The 13,463-nt window shown below is 34.4% G+C and overlaps 1 protein-coding gene across 3 annotated transcripts in view; it reads right to left on the minus strand.

Annotated features, from left to right (window-relative positions):
• The window catches only part of LOC116160495 (protein prickle-like), a 316,299-nt gene extending 305,399 nt beyond the window's left edge, over positions 1-10,900 (minus strand). For 2 of the 3 annotated variants that reach the window (XM_031473700.1, XM_031473702.1), the window contains exon 1: positions 5,497-5,793. The gene's annotated coding sequence lies outside the window, so the exon portion shown is untranslated. Of the gene's footprint in view, positions 1-5,496; positions 5,794-10,810 lie in introns of those variants that run through there. The other variant, XM_031473701.1, reaches the window with a different exon arrangement.
• Positions 10,901-13,463: the final 2,563 nt, after the last annotated feature.

Below are 13,463 nucleotides of genomic sequence, written 5' to 3' on the forward strand. Positions count from 1 at the left end.
CTACCCCATGAATACCAGAGACTACCATATAAATACCAGAGACTACCAATGAATACCAGAGACTTCCATATGAATACCAGTGACTACCACATGAATACCACAGATTACCAATGAATACCAGAGACCACCACATGAATACCAGTGACTCAAGACTCAAGACTACCAAACAGGTGGCAGCGAGATAAGGAGTTGTACCTGGACTGCGACCGGTGTTGGGTAACATCCTTTAATTCTAGATCTAGATACACCTCCAGATGCATTTAAAAATCATGATCTAGATCCAGATCAAAGATCCGCACCTAGATCAAGATAGTCCTAAAATGATCTAGATCCTTTATAGATCCTTCATAGGTAAATCTGATTTACATCGGTGGATTTGATTCATTATTCGGAAAATGCTTAGGTACTTATCTCATTCTGTGTAACCCCTTCAGGTTTTACTTTTATCTATGCAAAATACGCAAAACAGCAAGAAAAATGATGCGTAAACTCTTGTGAAAAAGTCCATCTTTAAAAATTATAATAACCGCCTAAATCTGAATTACTACTTAAGGCAAAGTGGTGTGCGTACCTACATAACAATAACGTGTTTTTCGGATAATTCGGGTAAACCGGCGGCGGCATGCCCATGAATCAGTTGTACAGGGTGAATCGAGGGGTGAGTCAACGATTGCGCGGAGTAACTTAATGCTTTGAAGATAAGATTTTTCGATAGAATACTTTTGCATTATGATATGGTTGAATATTCTCCACATTTTAAAAATATTTGGAATTATACAGGGTGCACCCACAAAGTAGCGCGCCCAAATGGTACATTTTTTTAAATAGAATCCCCTGTATTTGAATGCATTTTTGAATTCTACGTGTAATGGTACGTCTTTTTTATTATATGGTTAATATCCGAAAAGCTAGTAGTTTTAAAGATAATTCGATTTTTAAGAAAAACTGGGCATTTGCAAGCGTCAGTATATTGTCAAAATTATTACTTAAATTTTGATTCCAGGTTTTCTATTTTTTATCCTGGGTTAAGTAAAAGTCAAATAAATACATGTACTATAAAACATTTAAAAAATCGAGTAAAAAATAGCTTACAGGGTGTTTTTTTCTAGATCCAAAGTTACAAAACTTTATATTAAAAAATCACACTTTTTTTAAATGGAACGCCCTGTATATTTTTCTGTCATCATTTAGCTCCTCTAAAAACCTTTAAGTTTTGATAATAATGTCCTATACCTATCTCTGATAGTTTTCGAAATATCTTGGTTTTCCTGGGTTTTATATTCTAATCTTAAATAAAATTAAAAAGTTATATGTAATTTACATAATAGTGAGGTGGCCATGCAAAAAAAAGGCAATTTTTATCTGCCTCGTTCAAAGCTAAAATCATATTTATTAATTCATTTTTCTAATAGTTCATTTAGAGAATAAATTTGATAGTAAAAACCTTGGTAAAAACAAACAAATATCTTGATTTTTCTACTTTTTATATTTTAATCTGAAATAAGTTCTAATTTACATAATAACGAGTTGAATATGAAAAAAAATTAAACTAATATCAATATCACTGACTGGATGACATTAGGAGTTAATTTAAATTTGCTTTGTAGTCAAATGTTTTTACTTATTCTCCAGTTTTTGGACTTAAAATAAATTGTTTGAAAAATAAATTAATCGATATGATTTTCGTTTTGGACGAGATAGATCAAAATTGCCTTTTTTGCATCTCCACCTCACTATTGTAAATTACATATAACTTATTTAAGATTAGAATATAAAACCCAGGAAAACCAAGATATTTCGAAAACTATCAGAGATAGGTATAGGACATTATTATCCAAAGTTTAAGGTTTTTGGAGGAGCTAAATAATGACAGAAAAATATACAGGGTGTTCCATTTAAAAAAGTGAGATTTTTTAATATGAAGTTTTGCAACTTTGAACTTACCAAAAAAACACCCTGTAAGTTGCATTTTTAATGTTTCATAGTAGATGTATTTATTTGACTTTTACTTAACCCAAGATAAGATATAAAACCTGGAATCAAAATTTCATTAATAATTTTGATAATATATACTGACGCATGCAAAGGCCAAATTTTTTTTAAAAATCGAATTATCTTTAAAACTACTAGCTTTTCGGATATTAACCATATAATAAAAAAGACGTACAATTCCACGTAGAATTCAAAAATGCATTCAAATACAGAGGATTCTATTTAAAAAAATGTACCATTTGGGCGCCCTACTTTGTGGGCGCACCCTGTATAATTCCAAATATTTTTAAAATGTGGAGAATATTCAACCATATCATAACATAATACAAAAGCACTCTATCGAAAAATCTTATCTTCAAGGCATTAAGTTACTCCGCATAATCGTTGACTCACCGTGTACTGTAAACAATTACCGATACTACCCCCTATGCCAAACTACCCGTTGTGCTAATGAGTATTGACTTTCTGCTTAAAGCTCTCTACTCTTAAAAGGATGGTAAATCCCAAAAACTTGAATGGAACACATTTATTCTTAATATAGAAAGGATTTACTCCGCCAACGTTAAAAACATTTATAACATAAATAAATTAAAATTGATCTTTGGATCTACTAGTGGAAGATCTATTATCTCGTCTATTATAATATAATCTAGATCTAGATACAAGATCATCTTCTAAAAAGGATCTAGATCCAGTGATCCAGATCTAAGATATATGTGATTATCATGGAAACGTTGGCCTCGACCTTGGCATGTTTTTAAACACACAACACAGATTCATTATTACTGATTGAATCGCTACCACCTTTAAAACTGAATCGTCACCTTCAATCACCAGCACTGCAACAATCAATCCAATTAATTTAAAAAGTATGCGATTTGATAGACAAAATCACAAAAACCATAGTTTATGCCGGAAATACCTACATACAAGCAAAATGGAAAATAATAAAAAAGTTAGTAAATGCTCATAGGACTACCAAAGACTACCACCAGAAAACCAGCGATTACCACTGACTACCACGGGAATACCAGAGACTACCAGTCATTTGTACGAAAGAATACCACACCGACTAACCCCTCGAGGAACACTTATGTGACTACAGGTACTATACTGCTGCAGCTAACCGTTTCTCTAATAGTCTGTTCTTTTTCCAAACGAATCGATTGCATGTTGCTTGAATGCTGCTCTTTGTCAACTTGGAAGTATGGCTTTATTAATGATGAATTGCTGTGTTCTGTTATTTTTATTAGACCTTTCCACTTTTACTCAATTCCTCGCTTAATTCGCTAACTGCTGCCGCTTGATTTGAATGATTTGTAATTTTAACACGTTTAACATATATCCCAATGCATTGTGCTGAGCATTTGGTCCATTTAGAATAAAACGACGATTCCTTCCTGATGGCCCTATTCCGAAAACAGTGATTTTGAATATTTTAAAGGCTCTTGTAGTGTTTCCATCGGATAGATAGATAAATGGGGGAATCAGACACTAACAAAAAGCATCGTTCATCCAATTTGAATAAATCCATCGCGATGGCACCAATTTCGTGTAGATTCGTTTACTGCAAGTGGGGCAATTTGTCACCAAATCTTCTAATTGTTTTGACAAACCTGGTCAACACACGGACTGTAGTGCTCTGCATTTTACTATCCCCAAATGAGCGCCGTGTGTGCGTTCCAAAATTTCCTTTTGCAAAATCGATGGTATTACGACGCCTTTAATAAACTCCCGTTGTCCACAGAAATGTCCATACGATGTTGCCAAAATCCTGCCAGGGCCAAAGGGAGCCGGTTTTTCGCCGGAGGCCATTCAAATTGAGAAAAGAGTATGAATGTAGGTAGGAATAGAATTATTATATCGATTATTATTGTATAATCGTCTTCTTTAAGAGATATGTATTAACCTCGGTATTAACCAATTGCAATGTGGCCAGAATTTTGCAGACAATAATTGAAGCAATGGAACCGTGCTTTAAAATGAGCAGTAAAAAAGATTTCATTGATTATTAACAATTTTCGGTAACTTTAGATTCGCCTCTCACTAAAAAAGGCACCGCGCCTATTCCCATCCCATTTTCCAATAGAAAAATAAATTATTAGCTTAGAGCCAACTTTCTTTATTATGCTTAACCTTTCGCATCTTGAAACAAATCGCTTCCTATTTACTAACACATATAAGGAAACTTATCATTTTTAGTTGAATTTCTAACAGTGAAAGAATATGGTTTACTTTTGACTCGCTAAGCTCGTCTAAACTAATACCCAATAACAAACGAGGTTCTTTGCATTCACTTTTATAGGAATGTCTATCGGCAGGGACTAAAGCGTATATGTGAAATGAAACTTAATGAATGAATTGATTTTATCTAGAAAAATATTTTAGGTGTGGCGTTACATAAATTTTCGATGATTCTCTAGTGTTATTTTTGACAACTATATTATGCAGGCAGAAAGGCTTGGTGCAGTGGAAGAGATTACATTGATCTGGAATGTAATAAACGATGAAAGGAGATTGCCAGGATTTGATATAACATTTACACTGTAGGTAGGTATTACAACGTATTGTGATCGAGTTTTATCAACAGGTGTTAAATAATAGTGTAGTGGTCCCTTAAAATTCCACATGGAATAAACATGAACAACCGCAAAATCGATACAATACAAATGATAAATTAATTAACAGGTTCTGTAGCGGTGGATCATCGTGTGCATTTAGTTCTGACGCCGCTTTCCAACCAAAAGATAAATGAAACAAGTGTTTTCCCGAAAAGTCCCGAAAGTTTATATTATTGGATTTCTTTATCTTTGTTACCCATAAACATAACCAATGGTTATCTTTTTATATAGCTGAAAATACTACCTACTAAACAACTTTTATCTGAAACTAAACCATGTGTCTTTAAAGTGCCATGACGATACCTGATGGATATTTCAGTAATCGTTTCAGTGTTCTTTTAGTACAAGGATAGAAACTGCTGTTATACTATAATACCCTCCAAAAACTTAATGTACAATGCAATGTAATGTATTCCTTGCATGAATATGCACTAAAGTTAAATTGAAATTCCTACTTTCCGTTCATTTTGCTGCAATTCAGAAAAAAATACAATCTTCGCAAAAAATTCGTTCGAACAAGAAGCTTAATCTAATTAATGTTCAAATTTTAAAATAGAAATGTATCTCATTCCCATTCAATTAAATGTTCAAACGAAACTGTAATCTTAATGGAGAAAAATAGAAGTATAGGAAGTGTACCTAACTTTCTAAATTGATCAAAGTCGGTAGTGAGAATAGATAGATATTAAAATTGAAGACATTTAAAAACCATAAATTTGAATAAAACAAACAAGTTTTTATTTTAAAATTCAGGTGTTCAAATTAAATATGTAAATGACTATGGAAGCTTATCTCAAAACTGTTTAAAGCAGATGGATAAAGTTTGGTGTTTTGTTTCGGCTAGTAGGTAGGAAACAAATGGAAGACGTAACCACATACCTACCTCTTCTATGATCAAGGAGCTTATTAATCCAAATTTAACGTGCGAGTTACCCTCCAAAAACGTGTCCTTTTGCTAATAAATGTGCTGTTGGTGGTGTTCACTTAATAAATCACAAGAAAAATTGCAACAAAACTCACAAAATCATCACTCAACACTGCACTCGTAGCTGAAAACTGAAGAAGCCGAAGCATCCAATAGAAACCAAAAAAAGCGATAAAGCAAAACCACATAAAAAAGTAACATTTACGAGTAAAATAACGCGGAGAATTATAAAGTTCACCGACCGAGCACCACGAAACGTCACGTTGAACTACTGGTTAAACTTGCTAAAAGGAATAAGAAGTTATTTCACCACGTGGAAAAGCTTTGTATGCGCATGCCAACGGTGTTACAAGTGGCGAAGGATAACGGCAGGACTACCAAACAAAATTGATGCGGTACACCGATTGGTCATTCAAACTAGAGAAAAAATGTGAACTTGTCAATTTTTCGAGAATTCTGACTAAGAACGATTCAAATGCCAAATACGTTTCCGTTCCAGTGCTTCTACTTTTACAGGTGTTATCTTTAGTTTTCTAAGAGAAATGAGTCCGCTCTCATAGATTGAGTAGGTATTTTTAGTAGATGAGAATCTCTCGAAGAGTGTGGCCATTAACCTATTTTAAGACCAAAAAAAAATACTATTTTACTGCAACAATTATTGTTCAGTCAAACAATACGTTATTTCAGTTAATTATAGTTTTTTACACATCTTTATGTATTATTTAGATTACTTTCCTGACTCTTAATCTACTACAAGATTCAGTAGGTCCCACAACAACAATCCTGTAGTGAAAATTGGACACTTTAAGTGAAAGTTTTTGTGTTATAAAATTGATTTCTTTCTGTGAATCTAATAGATATATTTCGTGCAATGAAAACTGCGTTGAAAATGTGCGTATAAGAAACGGAATCCAAATGAAGGAATTTGGCTTCAATATCTCAGTAAGGAAGTTACTTAAAATTCGCAGGCTGTTCAGGACAGAAGACAAGCGCTACTATGAAAAATAAAAAATTCGCTTCAGCTACACAACCAAATTTAATATTATGAAGTAAAAAGCGTTTACCCAAAATCGTCATTTTCATGCCCACTTTCTGTCAGGAAATTTGAGTTTCCATCACAGAGGCAGAGCAGACATACGTTTACTGGCCGCACCTGTCACTTTATCAGCCGCATTTGTGACATTTCTAATGTCTATAATGACTCCTGTCATCACTCACAGATTGACATTAATCAAAATGATTATATACAAATTGAAATGTTATATTAAAATACGATTTCGGGTAAAATTTAATACAAAAATCATCAGTAAAATGACATTACTTGACCCGGAAATTGAAGTACTCAGCCCCAAAGGGCCTCGAACTTCAATATTTTCTTGCCAGTAATGTGTCATTTTCCTGACTTTTATGTACTTAAATAACTATTACGTAAAATGAATGAGATAATGAGAGTTCCAACATTAAGTAACGGTGTAGATTAAGTTTTAAAGATTTAATAAAATAGTGTAACGGAAATGCTCCAGACATGACGTCGCCTTTGGCGCTCTGGAATTTTCTACGCGCGCGAATATTCGAGAATGTACTAGACTTACATTGCTTGCGTGTATAAATGGTTGCGGACCGAACATCGCAGCAGTCTACTATCGAACGAGATCGAGTACGGACGAAACATAGAGCGCGAAAAGCTGATATAAATTTCGAAGTGTGTGATATAAATAATCGATATAAATTGTACGGATTTTATAGGGTTTTAGTTCTGTTTAATAAATATTGATATAAATCGAACCCGAATTAATAAATAACGTTACAATACCATTCGGAAAATCAAAATATTAACACAGATTCTCTGTACTATTTCTTCAACTGATGAAATAATTCATATTGAACTGAATCCATTTGCAACCGATCCTAGTAGTGAATCGAATAATTTTATAGAATTATGTATTTTACGATTCATGCCATATTTGTTTAATAATACCAGGTGCGCCAACTTAATGGGTATTGAGGGTGTGACGTAATTTTTATTTTAATGTTAAATTGTTAAATTCAGAAAATGCAGTAGAGAATCTTAAGCAATTTCTAACCTTTATTAGAATTTAGAATTAGATTTTAAGAATTCTGTTTTTCTTGTGTGCGTTATGGACATGATGTCGTGTGATGTCCTAAAAAATGCGTAGTTGTTATCCTATGCAGCTATTGTGTGGGGTAATTCTTCTGCAAGTAGCCATTTATTTAAGATACAACGTGAACTTTCTGCGAGCTTAGTTATAGAGTATCTCCCAGCATACACTCGTGACGCCAGCAAACAATTGGTGGTAACGGTCTATAAGAATAAACACTATACCAACCATTCCTGCTTGAGTTTCGGACATTTTTGCAACGTTGATTAAAAAACAATCATACACTACCGACACGTTACTGTTAATTGTAAGAATTGAACATCTTTTGTTTCATCGACACCCACTTGGGTTCGGAAAATAAGGTTTTTTTTCAAATTGGCGTTTTGACTTGGTTTTTCTCTGAAATTTTCTTATAGATTGTGTGGTTTTGTTTATATAAGGTATAATTTATTTAGGGGGTGCAATTTAAAATTTTTAAAAATATGACATTTGACGAAGGTCAATCGAAAATGTAATTTTTTGATAAATTAACAATTAACTAATATTAAAACTCATCGTAATCAACAAAGAACTTTTTCGTATCGCTAACAGTAACCCTCGGTTAAAAGTCAGCGAACCCTAACGAAGGCCGATTACTTCCCATCAATTAGTTAAAAGTAAGTTTCTCAGAGTATCATAAATAAAATTTTGTATACAACGGCATAAGGCAATTAATCGGTGCATTTACCCGCAATAAAACCTAATAAATAATTTTGGCAAAATTAGTATCAACACAGTGGAACATTGGTATTTCATTCCTTTGCATAATCACAATCTCGCGTATTGCTTTCGCGAAATTGAAGCCGGTTTGCTCGGATTCGCAGTACGTATGTGCCCTTTAGTTTTGTATTCATCAAGGAGTCAACTGTATCAATGAAGCGGCCATATTTCTAAAGGAAGCAGTCTTTTCCAAGAGGAGATAAGATCAATGTATAACCTGAAAGAAATCTCACCCACGTCCATAATAGTTATTTTCGAGGTTATTTTAAAACGTTTTCATTTGTATAAAGTAGCGGTCGATTATTTTTAGGAATGTGCTTATTGAATTTTGGTTTGAAGTAATTTTCATATTCCTACAGAATCGACCAGACAAATTTTGTATTGTATTTATTGTTAAAAAGCCGATCAAAACAAAGAATTTGAGTTATTTTCTTTCATTGATTGGAAAATTTGCATTTAATTTCAGTCCTACTACTCCTTTGGTTGGATTAATTTTTGTTTAGCATTCAGAGCTGTATGTATATTGTAAACAGGAGAATGTACTAAGAATTTAGATTTTTTGTATTTCGTTTTATGAATCAAGCAATATTTTGTATCCAGGAAGTGTGAAGATAAATAGAAATTGATTACTTTTCTAATAGGAGCTTTCTTGTCAATAGTTACGAGTGTCTGAAGGACAAGGAGAAATATAGCAAACCCAAACGAGCTCCTGAGTATGGCTATAGCATGCGCAAACCAAATTTTAACATCGGCGTTTGATTTGCTTTTATTCATGTATCATGTATCAAATTTCATTTAAATGCTTTCATAAATAACAACGTTGGCACTGCGCATGCGCAAAACCCAATTTTGAAACTACCATTACGTTTGCTTTTATTCCAAGTGCCTAAGTATCAAATTTCATTTACATACCATCATAATTAATAGTGTTTGCAATTCGGTTCGTAAATCATCACGATGCGAAAAGGGCACTGCTAATGTTGAATCGATTAGACTCAACTTTTGGCATTGCGTATTGTATGGCTAGAGCCATATTGAATTTCGTGCAATTCGGTTCATAAATAACAGAGGTGTCAAAAGAGCCATGCTTATTTTATGGCCTACATTGCCAATTCACGAACTCCCATCTACAAATTCGATAAAGAATCCGCCTAAAAAATTTCATCGTAGGTAATCGGTCCATTTGTTATCGAGATATCATGCTAACGGACAGACGGACAGATACCACAAAATTATAAACTCGCTAGGAGCTCGTTAATAAGGAGTACCACAGATACAAAGTATCAAAGAACAACATTACAAAAACATATAGTCTACTGTTTCTACAGGTCTCATAATGAATTAGGTAGTAGGAGATTTGAAATGAGTCCACAAGAAGAGTCTTAATTTGAGATAGTTACTCCGATGTAAATTTACCTCTATTGTACTTTCAAGATGAAATTTGATTCATGTGCTTGTAACAAAATAACCCAGGATGAAACGTCACCCTGTATATAAACACAATGTTTTAATCGCTGCTTTTTGCTTATGCGGAATACGGAAGTACAGGCGAATTTACATCATGCACTTTGGGTATACACCGCGGCTGATTCTTTTATTTCAATTCATCAATTTTCAAAATGACGTTAAACCATCAGCAAGTAATAAGTGTAGGAATAGAAATAATCAGTTTAGCCCTATTAGATGAATGTAGGAAAATTTTGAAAACCAAAAAAGCACGACGTCACCGTCCGGCCATGGATTCAACGCCGAGAACAGTTAGGAGCATAAACGCAATCGTATGGTATCGTATCGTATGGGTGACACTACCTAGGTACGCAATTATTAACCGAATGAACTGGAAAAGATCCTAGGGCGTACCGGAAATATTTGAAAATGACTGAAGATCAATTTGATTTTCTCTTGGAGGTCCTTAGCCCTACAATACAGACGGCCGATACCGTCTTCAAGGAAGCATTGCTTGCAAAACTGTAGCAAATCACGTTCCATTACGTAGCTATGTCTTGTATTCTATTGTAGCGTATCAGTCAAGATTATGAGGTTTGCAAAGCGATTTACAATGAACGGTAAAAAGATAAATCATACGCGTTGAAGTAGTGATCCAACATTGAACAAGGTCGAAAGCTTTGAATGATGTGTTTTAAGATGTATTTATATTCCTTAAAAGAAGTTATGGGTAAATTTCAAAATTATACTCTGCAATCCAAGGAGAGGATTTAAAGTCATTTTCTGAAAAAAAAAGTGTACATAGCCTGTTATCTGTCAAAGAAGCATATGCGCATAAGAACCATATTTAATATTCACTGCAGTGCAAGTTACCTAATATACCTTTAGTTCGATTTCAAAGCAAATGAGACCTCTTTTTTTATTGAAAACTACATGCTAAACCCTACCTTTCTCTGTACGGCAGCATCCTCCATTCAGCACCATAATCCACAGCACAAAAGTTGACAAATATACACACACAAACGCGCGATCGCGAAATAACTGCCATTAAACAAGTCGAATTCAAGATTATTTGGCGTTATCAGTTACCTCCAATTAAATCGGGTTTTTCCGTTTGCAGGTGTCAGTTCTATGCCGCATGATTTAATCATCCTATCTCACGTTAATTTTCCTCGGCGTTCTTTCAACTGATGTCTTTTGGACGTAAAGAATAAAATATTTGTTCCTTTGTAGCAACAATAGGATATTCTGTTGGAAATCCAAAAAAATTATTACTTGTGTGATACTCCTTCGATCGTTACGCTAAAAATTCAAAACGAGTTTCACCAACGCGCTAGGTTCATACAAGGGCAAGAAATTTTCACGGGTTTATTTTTATGGAAGATACAAAGCTTACGCAATGCTGATTCCCCAGAAACCCAAGGAACCTTGGGATAGAAATGAATAACTGTAAAGCATTTTGATAGAAACAATACATCTTCTGTTTCTGTTCTAGTGGGCTTGATTTTTGTTTTACGGACGAAGTCTCATATAAAGGGTCTGGTGTAATTTTACATCTCGATTTTACTTTACAAAAACAATACTTGAGATCTCCCGCTCCCATAATTTATTGTAAAGTTAATGAAAATGCGATCTCAGCGAAGTATCGCCCAGAACTCTCCACACCCCCGCACTCGGCCTAGAAAGAAAGACAGACGAGCCATTCTTTAGGCATGATGTAGTCTCTTTCTCTCTTGCTTTCGAAAAAACGCTATATGCAAGATATCCAAGAACACCCAAGAAACATGCGAAATGTCAAATGACAGGCGAAAAACTATTGCAAATGCAAGCCAGTAATTGGTACACCAGACTCAAGTTACGAATTGCCAAATTAGAAATGTTTTAAGAGCCTTCTTACAATCCTACATAGAAAGTTTTCTGGTAACCTTCTAGGCCCTTTATTTAAATTTTTTTTAAGAACACTTTGGGAATATTCCTCAAAGTAGGTACTAGGCAGTATTTTTAAAATCATCCTAGAACTGTTCTGATTGAAGATGTGTCAGTAATCTCCAAGGCCTCCCTAGTAAACCTTTGTTAAAAATATTCTGAGGTTCTTGGAAAACTTGTGAAAATCTTTTTGAAAACATCCCCAGGATGTAAGAATCTCTTCATACATCTTTTTAAAAATATTCTTAGGAATTACTCAGATTCCCCAAGATACCTTTACTGAAATCATCCTAGATTGGTTGTGCATGATATTTCTGTCTCCAGGAAAAGTATTAGTTTTATAGACCTAATCTTTTCTTGTTAATCATTGGCGACCCGGATGAGTAATTACTTTGTTGTCAATGTATGTAGTATCTGCATTAGTGTGGTGTCACACTATGCGTTTTTACCGCTCCCGCTAAAACGGATGCGGTTTGACAGGATGAGATCTACTTGTCACACTATTCAGGTTTAACGGGATGCGTTTTTGCTATATTTTGGCAGTCTAAGTAGTGTCATGTCTCAATTATTATTAAAGATGGTTTGTGCGCTTGAGGCGGAGGGGCTATTGCGAAAGCAGATATATTGTCAATATTAGATTGATCCTTTTAATTCAGGACGAGAATCTAATAATAGGTTCGCGAAGTTTTATGAAAAAATTCGAATGAACAAGAAAAAATTTTTTGTATATTACCGAATGTCCAAAAATTCAATTTCTACCCATGATTTCTCCCTACAGCTTTTATCTACATACTCTTTAGATTGTTTTTCCCACAGTGCAGTTTTTGCATGCACGCACTCGATGAATAAACCGACATCAAACATTGTAAACCTAACAAAACACCCGGTTGCAACGTTCAGTGTGACAACTGATGACAACCAACGTGCAACAACACGTGGTTTCATGTCATTGGGGTTGTCATGTCATCCTGCGCAGCGGCAGCAGGATGCGGTTGCATCCGGTTGGTGCGGCGAAAACGCATATATGTGACTAGTACCATTTAATAACGTGTGATATTATCATCCCGTCAAACAGGAGCGTTTTAGCGGGAGCGGTAAAAACGCATAGTGTGACACCACACTTATATGGGCAAGTATACCTACAATGTCAAATAATCCCCACGGAGGCACTCTTCGCAAAATTTGGGAATGATATGTGCTAAGTAAAGTTCTCTGAAGAAAACGATCTTAGACAGACCAGGCATGGTTTTGGATTAAAAAAAAATGTAGTAGTATTTTTAAATTTGTTTAATAAAATTATACTATCACGAGTAATTATTTTATGCTGCATTATTCCAGCTGCATCGCTAATGTGGGACCTCTTCGCAACTTTTCATCAATTCGATACCAGGCATATAACATTAATTAACATTAAATTAAATTCAATGGCAATGCTTTTTAGTACCCGTAGTAACATTCAGGAATTGAAAGTGTCATTTACGTTTAAAAGTGTTCAAGATTTGGTGTGGAAAGTAAAGAAGACATCAAATATCTGGTACTCACTAGCACTACCATACGCTGCAACCTGTCCATTCATGTTGCACCCGCAGTAGTATTTGTTATCAAAAAAACCTAGGTGTATAAATTTCTAACGATAAATTTGGTGACCCAATTTCAGTTTATATTGTAACGTAA

This window comes from Photinus pyralis, unplaced genomic scaffold, assembly GCF_008802855.1.
Source record: "Photinus pyralis isolate 1611_PpyrPB1 unplaced genomic scaffold, Ppyr1.3 Ppyr1.4_LG1, whole genome shotgun sequence".
NCBI lineage: Eukaryota > Metazoa > Arthropoda > Insecta > Coleoptera > Lampyridae > Photinus > Photinus pyralis.